We start from the raw sequence: 13,701 nt of genomic DNA, 5'->3' as shown, positions 1-13,701 counted from the left end.
CTCCCAGACAAGTCTTAGCAATTGCTAAAGCCATCTTGCAGTCCCACCAATTCTAAAAAACCTCACCAACTTCTGAATTCAAAGTGCTTCTCGTACTCATAACCTTAAGATTCACCAATTCCAAACCAATCAAGGAATTACAAATACTATCCCACCAAGAGTGCCCAACTGTTATGACACAGCAGCTGGTAAAGGCTAAATTATTTAAAACCCCAGAGGGAAACTTTAAACAACCATCATAACCTATATTTCTAATTGGTATGTTTGAGATGCAGCTCTGAATTCAGGAATAAGAATGACCAAGCCTCAAGAGGTATTTTTTTTAAAGAAATTAAACATTTATTAACTTAACACATTTAAACACATACACATATCTACAAATTACTACCATAATAACTTTTAAACAAATTCAGAAATGAATCACTCCCAGGTAATCTTCCCCAAAGCAACCATAACCTATAGACTTAAACAGACACCAGGCAAAGCACATTTTATCTTATGAATTCAAAAAGAGGTTCCTTTCAATTTGGTTTCTTTGCATAGTTTTAGGCTCATAGGTAGCTTGCCTCTGACTCACACACAAAACTCTTTTCTATATATACCAAGCCTTCCCTTTGAATGTAAATTCTCATTGTATCACCAGGCCCTTTGAATTCCACCTCTTATAAGAATAAAACCCCTTTCATAGTACCAATTTTATTATTACATATTCCTCGATGTCTACTAGTTAAGTGCAAGATTTCACCCACAGTCTTTGAATGGTTTATTCAAAAAAATGCAAATGTATTATTTTACCTTAGCTTCCTTACTGTTTAACATCTCAAAACTACTATACACCAAAGCATCCAGACTAACTGGCTTTAATCCAACTAAGAAACACACACACACACACACACCCACAGACACAGACCCTACTACAAGTCCAATTTAAAATAATTTCCAATAACATTACATACATTAATACCTTCATGACATATTTGATTTAGGAATCGCCTCCTTCTTCCCTTACTATGAGGAGACCAATTACTATCACCACTCTCTACCCTATTCTGAGCAGCAATCAGAATAATTTTATTAACTCTAGGCCTTATCTACGAAAGACTTCAAGGAGGGCTTGAATGAGCAGAGTGGATGTTTAGTCCAAACAAAGATAATTAAATTTGGCTTAGTAAATTATAGTGAAAGTCCATAAACATCCTATGTCCACCATACATTTTAGCTGCAACTCAGCACTTAAGCTAGGTCTCATAGGCCTTGCATTTAATCACTCTCATCTCTTATCTGCACTCTTATGCCTAGAAGGTATGCTATTAACCCTATTCATCGCCGCTGCTGTCTGAACTCTAACATTAAATTCTACCTCATGCTTGATTATACCTATAATTCTTCTCACATTCTCGGCCTGTGAAGCAAGTGCAGGCCTAACTATTCTAGTAGCCATCTCATGTTCCCACAGCTCTGACAATTTACAAAACCTGAAACTTATTCAATGCTAAAAATCCTAATTCCAACAATCATGCTCTTCCCCACTACATGAATCATTCACAAAAAATGACAATGATCTGTCACTATTGCCCATAGTTCCCTAGTCGCATTACTGAGCTTACTATGATTTAAATGAAACATAGACGTTGGCTGAGACTTTTCTAACCAATTCTTGGCCATTGACCCTTTATCAGCTCCTCTATTAATTCTTACCTGCTGACTTCTCCCATTAATGTTTTAGCTAGCCAAAATCACATTTCCCCAGAACAAATTATTCGACAATGAACATAAATTACGCTCCTAATTTCCCTCCAAGCCTTCCTCATCATAGCACTTTCTGCAACCAAAATAATTATATTTTATATTATATTTGAAGCCACACTTATCCCAACACTCATCATTATTACACGATGAGGAAATCAAACAAAACGTCTAAATGCAGGAACTTACTTTTAATTTTATACACTAGAAGGCTTCCTTCCACTTCTCATCACCCTTTTACTTGTACAAAATGACCAAGGTACTTTTTCTATGATTATTATACAACACTCACAACTGCCAAATCTATTCTCATGAGCAGACAAATTCTGGTGAGGCACTTGCCTTATCGCCTTACTTGTCAATGTACCCTTATATGGAGTGCACCTTTGACTCCCCAAAGCTTATGCTGAAGCCCCAATTGCTGGCTCAATAATTCTAGCTGCAGTGTTACTTCAACTAGGGGGTTATGCAATAATACAAATTTGCACTTTGTTACAAAGAACATGCAGAGACAGTATAAAATAAAAGACACTATTCTATAGGGTATGCAGGAGCAGAGAGACCTGGGTGTAGATTTACATAAGTCATTAAAGGTGGCAGGGCAGGTAGAGAGAGCTGTTTCTAAAGCATATGGCATTCTAGGCTTCATTAATAGGGGCACAGAGTATAAGAGCAGGGAGGTTTTGATGAACTTATATAAGACACTGGTTAGACCTCAGCTGGAGTACTGTGTACAGTTCTGGGTACCAGACTATAGGAAAGATATGAACGCATTGGAGAGAGTGCAGAAGAGGTTTACAAGAATGGTTCCAGACGCTACAGTTATGAGGAAAGATTGGAGAAGTTGGGACTGTTTTCCTTGGAGAGGAGAAGGCTAAGAGAAGACTTGATAGAAGTTTTCAAAATCATGAGGTGTCTGGACAGAGTAGATACGGAGAAACTATTCTCTAGTCTCTAACAGTGCTCTCCATGGCTCTTGCCAGTTCTAATGCCTTACTGAAGTCTACATTAGTTTCAGATAGCAATCGCTTTCTAATAGCATCGTCCCCAGTTCCGCATATCAATTGGTCTCTCAACATGTATTTGAAGTTCCGAACTCTCAATATTCCATTAATTTCTTTAAAGCAGCTACATAGCCAGTGATTGTCTCTCCTGGAAGCCTATTCCTCGAGTTGAATTTAAAATGCTGCATAGTGACTGAGGACTTTGGCTTCAGGTAGTTTTTTACAGTGTTCACTAAATCATCAAAACTTTGTATTGGGGTTTTAGCTGACATGAGGCTGTGGATCAGCCCATACATTTTGCTCCCGCATGTGGACAAAAGAATAAACCTCTTCTTGTCCTCCCCCGTGATGTTGTTAGTGGTAAAGAAGAACGCTAGGCATTCGACGCAATGAGACTAGTCATCAGGAATGGGGTAAAATGGTTCAAGATGCACAAACCGTGACATACTCGATGACTATGGAGACTGCGCTTTCAAACAGCTTTCAAGGTAGTGGCAAAGTAACATAGCTGGCTCATCGTGGCTTTCTTGATTGCCGTCAATTGATCCAGTTTATCCTCATCGCTAGTTTTACGTTTTTGGTTATCAGGTTCGCTTTGTCCAGTGAACGTGAGCCTGATATCAATACATTAGTTGGTGCTTGAAACCATATAGGCAGAGAGAGACCGATTAACTGAACAAACACTGGTGGTTTATTGGACTTTAGAACAGAGCATGAACACCATGGATAGAATTTTCAATCTCCGGTTGGCGGGGAGCTGATCCCCGCCGGAGAAGCGGGCCCCGCCACCATGACGTCCGGTGGGAAGCATTATGCGCTTCCTGTGTGGGCGGGGTGAGATTCCCCAAAAGCAAGAGTGCGCTTTTTCGCACATGCGCACGAAAGTGCACACATCTCCCTGAGGCTAAGTGCTGCCTCAGGGAGATCGCTGACACTTCTAAAAATATGAAAAATACAAAGAAAATTATTCCCTAACATGTCCCCCTCATGTGACAATGTCACATGAGATGGGACATGTTCATAATGTACACGATAACTTTATTAAACTTTTTAAAACCCTACATGAAACCGCATCCCGTCGCTGAATGAGGTTTCATGTTTTTTCTAGTTCCCACTGGGGCTCTTGGCCTGCCTGCCAACCTTAAGGTTGGACGGGCAGGTCCTTTAATTGTATAATTGATCCTGTCAATGGCCTCAATTGGCCATTGACAGGTCGGCGGGCCCGCAGCTGATTTTGCTGAGCTCCCACCTTCCTGAAAATTTAAATGGGCCGCGATAACATCCGGGATTCCGCCAGACATCACCCCGCGTCATTTTACACGTCGGCGAGTGGGCCCCGCTCCCTGCTCGCCAATGGCAAAATTCTGCCCCATGTATGCTTCTTCAATCACTTCCATCTCTAGACTTCCTGTTAGCCGAGTAGCCTGTGCTGTGATTGGTCAATACAGTCACATGGTCAATTAACTACATTCTCTTAAAGGCACATAGCACTCCACTTTACCACACCTTTCTCTTCTCCAGTCACAGGATCCTTCCTTACCACACTCTGCTGAACTGTTTGAAAATCAGTTTATTGCTTCTACAGTTCTTATGCCACAAGGTTGTGCAGTCAAAATTCACCCATTAACCTTTTGCAGAATCAGTTCACTCTGCATCTTTTATTGTCCATTTTCTCATCATGCTCAGCAGTCTCTTCAGTCTGTCATCTTCCATGATCCTTTGCAAACCCTGCACACAAAATCACTAAGTTCCTTGTTTATATCTGTTAACAAGCACGTTTCACAATTGGATAAAACAGTTAAACCATAAATTGAAATTCGGCAAAACTGTTACAAGCGAATAAAAAACATTGCGTAAAAATACGTTCCCCCTTACAGCGTGCAGGCCACAATTTCAAAATTTGTTGATGGCGCAAAGCTTGGAAGTACTGTCAACTGTGAGAAGAATAATGATAAACTGCAAGAGATCATAGGTTGGTGGAATGGGCAGACAGTGGCAAATTAAAGTTAATGCAGAGAAGTGTGAAGTGATCCATTTTGGTAAGAAGAACGATGAGATGCAATTTAACATAAAGGATACAATTCTAAAGTGAATGCAGGAGCAGATGGACCTGGGGTTGTGTGTGTGGGCAAATTGTTGAATGTGGCCTGGCAGGGCAAGAAAATGGTGCTGGAGGCATATGGGATCTTGGGCTTTATAAATAGTGGCATTGAGTAGAGAAGCAAGGAAGTTATGGTGACCATTTATAAGCCACTAATTTGACCTCAGCTGGAGTATTGTGTCCAATTCTGGGTGCCACACTTGTGGAAATACGAGAAGGCATTTGAAAGGATGCAGAAAAGATTAATGAGGAAAGTTTGAGTGACTTCAATTACATGGATAGATTGGAGAAGCTGGAGCTGTTCTCTTTTGAGAAGAGAAGATTGAAAAGAGATTGGATCGGGGTATTCAAAATCATGAGGGATTATGAGGGACAGAAACTGTTCTTATTGGTGGAAGCATCGAGAGCCAGAGGGCACTGATTTAAGGTGAATGGCAATAGAACCAAAGAGGACATGATGAAAAATGTTTTTACGCAGCGAGTGGCTAGAATCTGGAATGCATTGCTTGGGAGTGTGGTGGAGACAGATTCAACCAAAACTTTCAAAAGGGAATTGGATAATTATCTGAAAAGGGAAAAAAAAATTGAGGGCTACAGGGAGTGAGATTGGTTGAGTTGCTTTTGCAGAGAAACAGCACAAATACAAAGGCCAGATTGGTCTTTTGTGCTGTACCCATTATATGATTCTATTATTCCATGAATTACTATTCTCAACAACACTTTGCTGACTTTTACTAGAATATACATTGTGACCAGATTGATATATTTCTGTGAATTGCACCCAGGTGATTTGTTACAATTCACCCAAGAAAATTACTTTAGAAAAAAGCCCATTTGCTGATATAATTTTCAGTTTATATCTTACATCCTAAAAGGGGCATCCATTTCATGTGAACATACATACAAACGTACCAAATAAGAGCAGAAATAGGCCATTTGGCCCCTCAAGACTGCTCCTCCATTCAATAAGATCATGGCTGATTCGTTTGTGTTTCAAATTCCACATTCCCGTCTACCCCTGAGAACCTTTGACTCCCTTGCCTAGCAAGAATCTCCTCCTTAAAAATATTCAGTGACCCTACCTCCACTACCTTCTGAAGCAGAGAGTTCCAAAATTGCACAATCTTCTCAGAGAAAAAATTCTCCTCATGAGCAGGATTTTCCCGTCGGCAAGCGGGAGGCGGAGCCCACTCGCCGACACGTAAAATGATGGGCGGTGATGTCGGGCGGAACTCCCGACTTCACCCCGCCCCATTTAAATTATCCGGTAGGCGGGGGTGCAGCAAAATCAGCTGCGCGCCCGCCGACCTGCCAATGGCCAATTGAGGCCATTGACAGAGTCATTAAACTAATTAGTGGACCTGCCCGTCCAACCTTAATGTTGGTAGGCAGGCCAGGAGCCCCGGCGGGAATTAGAAAAAGCATGAAACCTCATCCACGGGTGGGATGAGGTTTCATGTTGGTTTTTAAAGATTTTAAGAAAGTTTTTGTAAAAATTATGGACATGTCCCAACTCATGTGACAGTGTCACATGAGGCGACACATTAGGGAAATTTTATTATTCTATTTTTAGCTTTTTTACATTTAGAGCCGATCTCCCCAAGCAGGACTTAGCCTCAGGGAGATGAGTGCACTCTTTTATGCGCATGCGCAGAAGAGCACACTCTCGATTTTGGGATTCCGCCCCCGCCCACACAGGGAGTGCACAGCGCTTTTGTGCGGACGTCACGCTGGGCGGGCCTTAATTGGCCCGCCTGGGTAAAATAGCACCACACCCCCAATCGGGGCTGCCGATCAGAAGCGTCCCTGTGTGCGCCCGCCCTTCAACTTCGCCCCTGATGGGGGGGGATAATCCTGCCCCACCTCTGTCCTATAAAGGTGACCACTAATTTAAAAACAGTGCCCCCTAGTTCTGGACTCACCCAGAAGGGGAAACATCCTTTCCACATCCACCTATCAAGACTCTTCAGGATCTTATTTACTTCAATCAAGTCACCCCTCACTCTTCTAAACTCCAGTGGAAACCAGCCCAGCCTGTCCAACCTATCCTCGTAAGACAACTCGCTCATTCCAGGTATCAATCTAATAAATCTCCTCTGAACTGCCTCTAATGCATTTATATTCTTCCAAAAAAACTAGACCAAATCTGCACATAGTATCTGAGATGCAGTCTCATCAATTCCCTGTATAACTGAAGCATAACATTGTTACTTTTATGTTCAATTCCTCTTGTAATAAAGGAAGGCATTCCATTAGCCTTCTTAATTACTTGTTGTACCTTCATACTAACTTTTTGTGACTCATGCACAAGAACACCTAGATCCCTCTATACCTCAGAATTCTCCAGTCATTTTCTGTTTAAGTAACACTCTGCTTTTTTGTTCTTCCTGCCAAAGTGAACAACTTCACATTTTCCCACATAATACAGCAATTGTACTGAAGACTTGTGCTCCAGAATTTGCCGCGCCACTAGCCACACTGTTCCAGTACAGCTACAACACTGGCATCTACCCGGCAATGTGCAGAATTGCCCAGGTATGTCCTGTACACAAAAAGCAGGACAAATCCAACTCGGCCAGTTACTGTCCAATCGGTCTACTCTTGATCATCAGCAAAGCAATGAAAGGGGTTATCAACAGTGCTATCAAGTGGCACTTGCTTAGCAATAACCTGTTCACTGATGCCCAGTTTGGGTTCCATCAGGGCCACTCAGCTCCAGACCTCATTACAGCCTTGGTTCAAACATGGACAAAAGAGCTGAACTCCCGAGGTGAGGTGAGAGTGACTGCCCTTGATATCAAGGCAACATTTGACAGAGTGTGGCATCAAGGAGCCCTAGCATAACTGGAATCAATGGTAATCAGGGGGAAAACTCTCCACTGGTTGGAGTCATACCTAGCGCAATGGAAGATGGTTGTGGTTGTTGGAGGTCAGTCATCTCAGCTCCCGGACATCACTGCAGGAGTTACTCAGGGTAGTGTCCTAGGCCCAAACATCTTCAGCTGCTTCATCAATGACCTTCCTTCCATCATAAGGTCAGAAGTGGGGATGTTCACTGATGATTGCACAATGTTCAGCACCATTTGCGACTCCTCAGATACTGAAGCAGTCCATGTCCAAATGCAATACCCAGGTGTGGGCTGACAAGCGGCAAGTAACATTCACACCGCAGAAGTGTCAGGCAGTGACCATCTCCAACAAGAGAGAGTCCCACCATCACCCCTTGACGTTCAATGGCATTACCATCACTGAATCCCCCGCTATCAATATCCTGGGTTACCATTGACCAGAAACTGAACTGGACTAGCCATTTAAACACTGTGGCTGCACAAGTAGGTCAGAGGCTAGGAATTGTGTGACAAGTAACTCACCTCCTGACTCCCCAAAGCCTGTCCGCCATCTACAAGGCACAAGTCAGGAGTGTGATGGAATATTCCCCATTTGCCTGGATGAATGCAGCTCCCAAAACTCTGAAGAAGCTGGACATCGTCCAGAACAAAGCAGCCTGCTAGATCGGCAACACATCCACAAATATTCACTCCTTTCACCACCGACGCACAGTAGCAGCAGTGTGTACCATCTACAAGATGCACTCCAGGATTTCACCAATACTCCTTAGACGGCACCTTCCAAACCCATGACCAATACCGCCTAGGACAAGGGCAGCAGATAGATGGGAACACCACTGCCTGGAAGATCCACTCCAAGTCACTCAGCATCCTGACTTGGAAATATATTGCCGTTCCTTCACAGTTGCTGGATTAAAAGTCTGGAACTCCCTTCCTAACATCATTGTGTATGTACGTACACCGCATGGACTGCAGTGTTTCAAGAAAGCAGCTCACCACTACCTTCTCAATGGCAACTAGGGGTGGGCAATAAAAATGCTAGCCCAGCCAGCAAAGCCCACATCCCGTGTCTGACTAAAAAAAACTCCATCTGCCAGATTTTGCCCATTCACTCAACTTATCTATATCTGTCTGCAAACACCTTATGTCTTATTCACAACATACTTTCCTATTTATCTTTGTGTCATCTGCAAATTTATCTATCATGCCTCTGACCCCCTCATCTAAGTCATTGATGTAAATTGTAAAAAGTTGAAGCCTCAGCACAGACCACTGCGGGACTCCACTAGTCACATCCTGCCAATCAGACAAAGACCTATTTATGCATACTCTCTGTTTTCTGCCAGCCAGTCAATCCTCTACCCAGGCTAACATGTTACCCCTAACACCATGAGCTTTTATTTTTTGCAATAACCTTTGATGTGGCACCTTATCAAATGCCTTCTGGAAATCCAAGTACAATATGTCTACAGGCTCCCCTTTATCCACAGCACATGTTACTCCTTCAAAGAACTCTAATAATCTGGTTAAACATGATTTCCCTTTCACAAAACCATTCCTTCCCATTCATGACCCCTGGAGGAACTCAGCTATCCATTACAATTAAAAAAAATAGAAAACAACAGAACAAACTATTCCCACTTGGTCCAAATTAGTGACAGACCTTGGGCGGAATTTTACGCTGGTGGAATTTTGCAGTCCTGCCAAAGTCAATGGAATTTTGAACGGCTTGCCGCATTCCATGGCCCTGCCCCAACCACGACGGGGCTGTCAAATTCCGCCCCTTGTTTGTTACTTGAGAGGGCCTTTACTTTCACAAATTACTGTGCCTAAGTCCATTTGTTTCAAAATTATCCCAAATCCAAACAGCAGTTATCATTGCATTGACAAGGATTGTTAATGTTCAATTTTAATTCTTGGCACACAGAAGTCACCTAGGCTGTGCTCATCTTTTTTTCTTTTGATGAAAATATGCTTTTCCCTTTAAACTTCAGGTAAGTTTTCACCTTTTTTTTAATTCTTTCATGGGATTTGAGTGTCACTGGCAAGGTCAGCATTTGTTGCCCTTCCCTACTTGCCCTTGAACTGAGTGAATTGTTAGGCCACTTCAGAGGGCAGTTAAGAGTCACATTGCTGTGGGTCTGGAGTTACATGTAGGCCAGACCGAAGAAGGATGGCAGATTTCCTCCCCTAAAGGGCATTAGTGAACCAGATAAGTTTTTACAACAATCCTTTCATGGTCACCATTACTGAGACTAGCTTTTCAATTCAAGATTATTAATTGAATTTAAATTCCACCAGCTGCCATGGTGAACCCTTGTCCCCAGGCCATTAGCCTGGGTCTCTGGATTACTAGTCCAATGGCATTACCACTTCACCACTGTCTCACCCTACATGCCTCTTGTATGTTTGAAACAGCAACTCATATCATTATTCTTGTCAATTCCAAATTCAGATACAAGTGATGTCGAGGCTTGGTGGTTATACATTAGAATTGGAAGCGCTTGCAATTATGTTAGAGATAACTTTTGCATACTTTGTCTCAGAAGCTAACAAATGACCCTGAATGGTTAATACATAACCTTCAAAAGCAGTCTTAGGCTCTTTTTTTTAATCCTACTGTGCATTTGACATCTGTCATTGTCTGGAGATAAATTCTTAAGTATTACACCTGGTAGATTTCTTGCTTGGTATCAATGTCCGTGCAATCTGGAAAACCATGCTTAAAGAAAACCAAGAATAGAGAATTCCTTGTAACTCTACTTGAGAGGCTAAGAAATTAACTTGTCAATTTCTAAAGTCCCTCTGTCAACATGGAGAAATATCTATTTTAATTAAGCCAAACAAATTTAATAATGTCCAGTGTATTAAAGCTTGTATTCTGCAATACAAAGTTGTTCTGTGGTGGATTTTTAAAAAGAAGTTGTCTGCAGAAGTGGTTAACTTCTTGCTGGTATATAAGAAGGCAGGGTAAAGTATTGTCAAATGTACAAAATTGTGCAATTTCACAGAGTCATAGAACCAGATTTTTGTCAAGAAGATAGGTATTGGGGATTCTGGAATTTTCCTGACCCCACAGTTCCACCTCTGACCTGAAGGCATCGACCCACCGAATTTTTGTGTTAGGGAGGCAGACGTGGCCCAGAGATGGGCTCGCCACCTCAGGAGGCAAGCGTAAGTGGCAATGGAAGCAGCAGATAGTGGGGCCAGCAGGTTCAAAGACCTGTTTCCACTTACTGGGACATCAGCCCTTTTGTAATCATGAATATTAGGCGCTTTAGCCCTCACTCCACACCCCCACCCAATGCTCCCCAAACCTGCTCCATGTGCTCCATGTCCCCTCCATGCCGCCTCATAACCCATGTTCCCACTACCCAGTGTCCATTATGCACAGGACCAACAAGTTATTGGCAAGTCTGGCAATTCTTTGAATTGGTCCTGAAACTGGCAACATAAGCAAACACATTTTGAAAAAAAACTGCACAGCTGATAATCTCAAAAAGGTATCAGTCACACACAGCCATTTATAGTATCAATGACAAAAAGCTTTAATCCAAGTCATAACCCTAGCTATTAGCCATTCTTGGAGCTCAGTCTCACATTTATAATGAGACTATCTGGAAACTGCATTAACAGAAGCAGTTTGTACATATGGCTTCATTGTGAATGCTTGGCGGAACTCCAAGAATTGATAATGCATTCAGCTCTGTAGGCAATGTTGCCACAGCTTTTGGGGAGTACAACTTTTGCTGATTGACATTTTCATTACCTTGTAATAACCTAATCTTTCTTTAAGGAGATGATTTTCAATACATGTGTATTCATTCACACAATATTAAGAGGTGTGAAGGGGATTAAAGCCTTCTGTCATTGATATGATGAATGGCAGTGTGTGATTGACAACTTTATAAGAAAACAAGGGAAGCAATGTATTTCAAAGGGAGTGTGAATGCCTATTATCTTTGGTTCCTGACTTGAGGCTGGGGTTCCTCTGTGGTTCATGACTCCCCTGAGGCATTCCGTAACAAAACGGACCAGATTCTATGAAAGTAGAGGGAGGTCTGAAATGACCACCCCCACAATAGTGCTGGCAAGGATGGGATTGCTGTGTACGGGTCCTCTACCTGCATCCTTAACCTGTGCTGGCAAAACCTGCCAGAAATGGGAAAAGAGGTGGGAATCCTGGAATTGGGTCCTGTCTACCATTTTAAAATCTGGACCATAGAGTCATTCTGGCACAGAAGAATGTCACTCAAGTCTAGGTTGCATCCATAGAGCAATCCAGTCAGTCCTATTCCTCTGCTCTATCCCTGTGGCTCTACAAGTTTATTTCCCTCATGTTCCCATCCAATTTTCTTTTGACATAATTGATCATCATTGCTTGTACCACCCTTGCAGGCAGAAAGTTCCAATTACAAAAAAAACTTCACCAATCAAGATAGAAAGAAGCACCATTTTACTTCTTCTCCCTCCGTCCTTGTGGTTTTAAAATTTGCATCAAATGTACGAACAAAATAAAATAAATTTCAGTTTCTTGTTTGCTTATCATTTTCAAAACATGAGCCAAGAAGACACAAAATCGTTACCAAATTTACAACCAACCCAATGAGTTAAAAATCAGTGAAAACAGCACCAGTTATTAGCAACACCATAAGCAACTTTAAACATTCATTATTGAACAGATGTGATTACAAAAAACTTAGCAAATTATTCCATCTTTCTTTTTATCCCTGCTTTTCAAATGACTGCAAAAATAGTGAATATAGCTGGAAAAAAAAAACCATTAGTTTTCACAGCCAGACTAAACCAACTATCTAACACAGAAGGGAAAAAATAGAGGTTAGATTTTCCTACAGCTTGTGGGCTTTGAAACATTCACATAGGTTATTTACAGGTCACTCTACTGTAATACATTGAAATTTTGCAACGTTCAGCGTCGGAAAAAAGACATAATTGTTCACTTTTCTACTACTTTATTTCATCATAGATTAATTTTGCATTTTTTTTTACTCCATATAATTCACAATTTCTGATTATTTCCTACTTACCAAAATCCTTGGAGCGTGAGGGACGAGTCAATCAAAATAGCAGGTCTCGGACTTGCAGCAACCGAATTAAGAAAGCAATGCTTTCAAGCGTTCAAATTGATTTAAAACGACACTGCATGCTTCAGATTTAAACTGCATAAAGCAATAACATTTCTTAGCTGTATTCCAATTAAAACAAGTGCTTTGAAATCTTAAAATTGATTTAGCACACTGTTTTTCACAGTAGCACGAGTAAGTTTTCACCTGTGAAGTGCCAACTACCCTCTCAGGTGGATGAATGAGAGTGGGGAAGTTATCCCGGGTGTCCTCGCCATTTTTATTCCTCACTCAAACATCACAGAAACAGATAATCTGGTCCTTACCACATGACCCTTTGTGGGAGTTTGCTGTGCTTCATTTGGCTGCAGTGTCACAAAAGTGACGAGACTTCAAAAAGTATTTTGTACAGTGCTTTGAGACATCCTGAAATTGTAAACAGTGCCATATAGATGCAAATCTTTCTTTCTTTAACATTTATTTATTGCAAAATGTGTGTCACTAATGTTGTTGATGTTGACTCCACATCCCCCTGCACAATTTCTTTTTGCTCTATTATGCACTGTCTCAACACTTCACTCCTCTGGAGGATTGAGCATAGACATGCTTTACATGTTCTTCCAGATTTTGAATATGCTTACTAAAGTTGGTGTACACTCGCATCACCATTTATTGCACTTCCTCTGCTCTTGCTGCATTCTGCTTAATTTCATGCTTAACCCTCTCCAGATTTCTGGTTAACATGTCGCTTTTCAGTGATTTCTTTTTTCAAGGTTATCCCAATCAGCCCTTCTGATTTTAGACATGATCTGCCTTTGGTTACCAGCTGCTTTAGTCCTACAAATAGGGCAGAATCCTTCCGGCCACATGGTGGCGGACTTGGAGATGGGGCTCTGGGAATATAGTGAGCAGCCTCA

General features: G+C 41.7%; 1 pseudogene; it reads left to right on the top strand.

Annotated features, from left to right (window-relative positions):
* The first annotated feature begins 1,489 nt into the window (after positions 1-1,489).
* LOC144683088 (NADH-ubiquinone oxidoreductase chain 4-like) lies at positions 1,490-2,271 on the top strand (annotated as a pseudogene).
* Positions 2,272-13,701: the final 11,430 nt, after the last annotated feature.

This window comes from Cetorhinus maximus, chromosome 7 (genome assembly GCF_964194155.1).
Source record: "Cetorhinus maximus chromosome 7, sCetMax3.hap1.1, whole genome shotgun sequence".
Lineage (NCBI taxonomy): Eukaryota > Metazoa > Chordata > Chondrichthyes > Lamniformes > Cetorhinidae > Cetorhinus > Cetorhinus maximus.
This window is presented reverse-complemented; position numbering and strand designations above follow the sequence as displayed.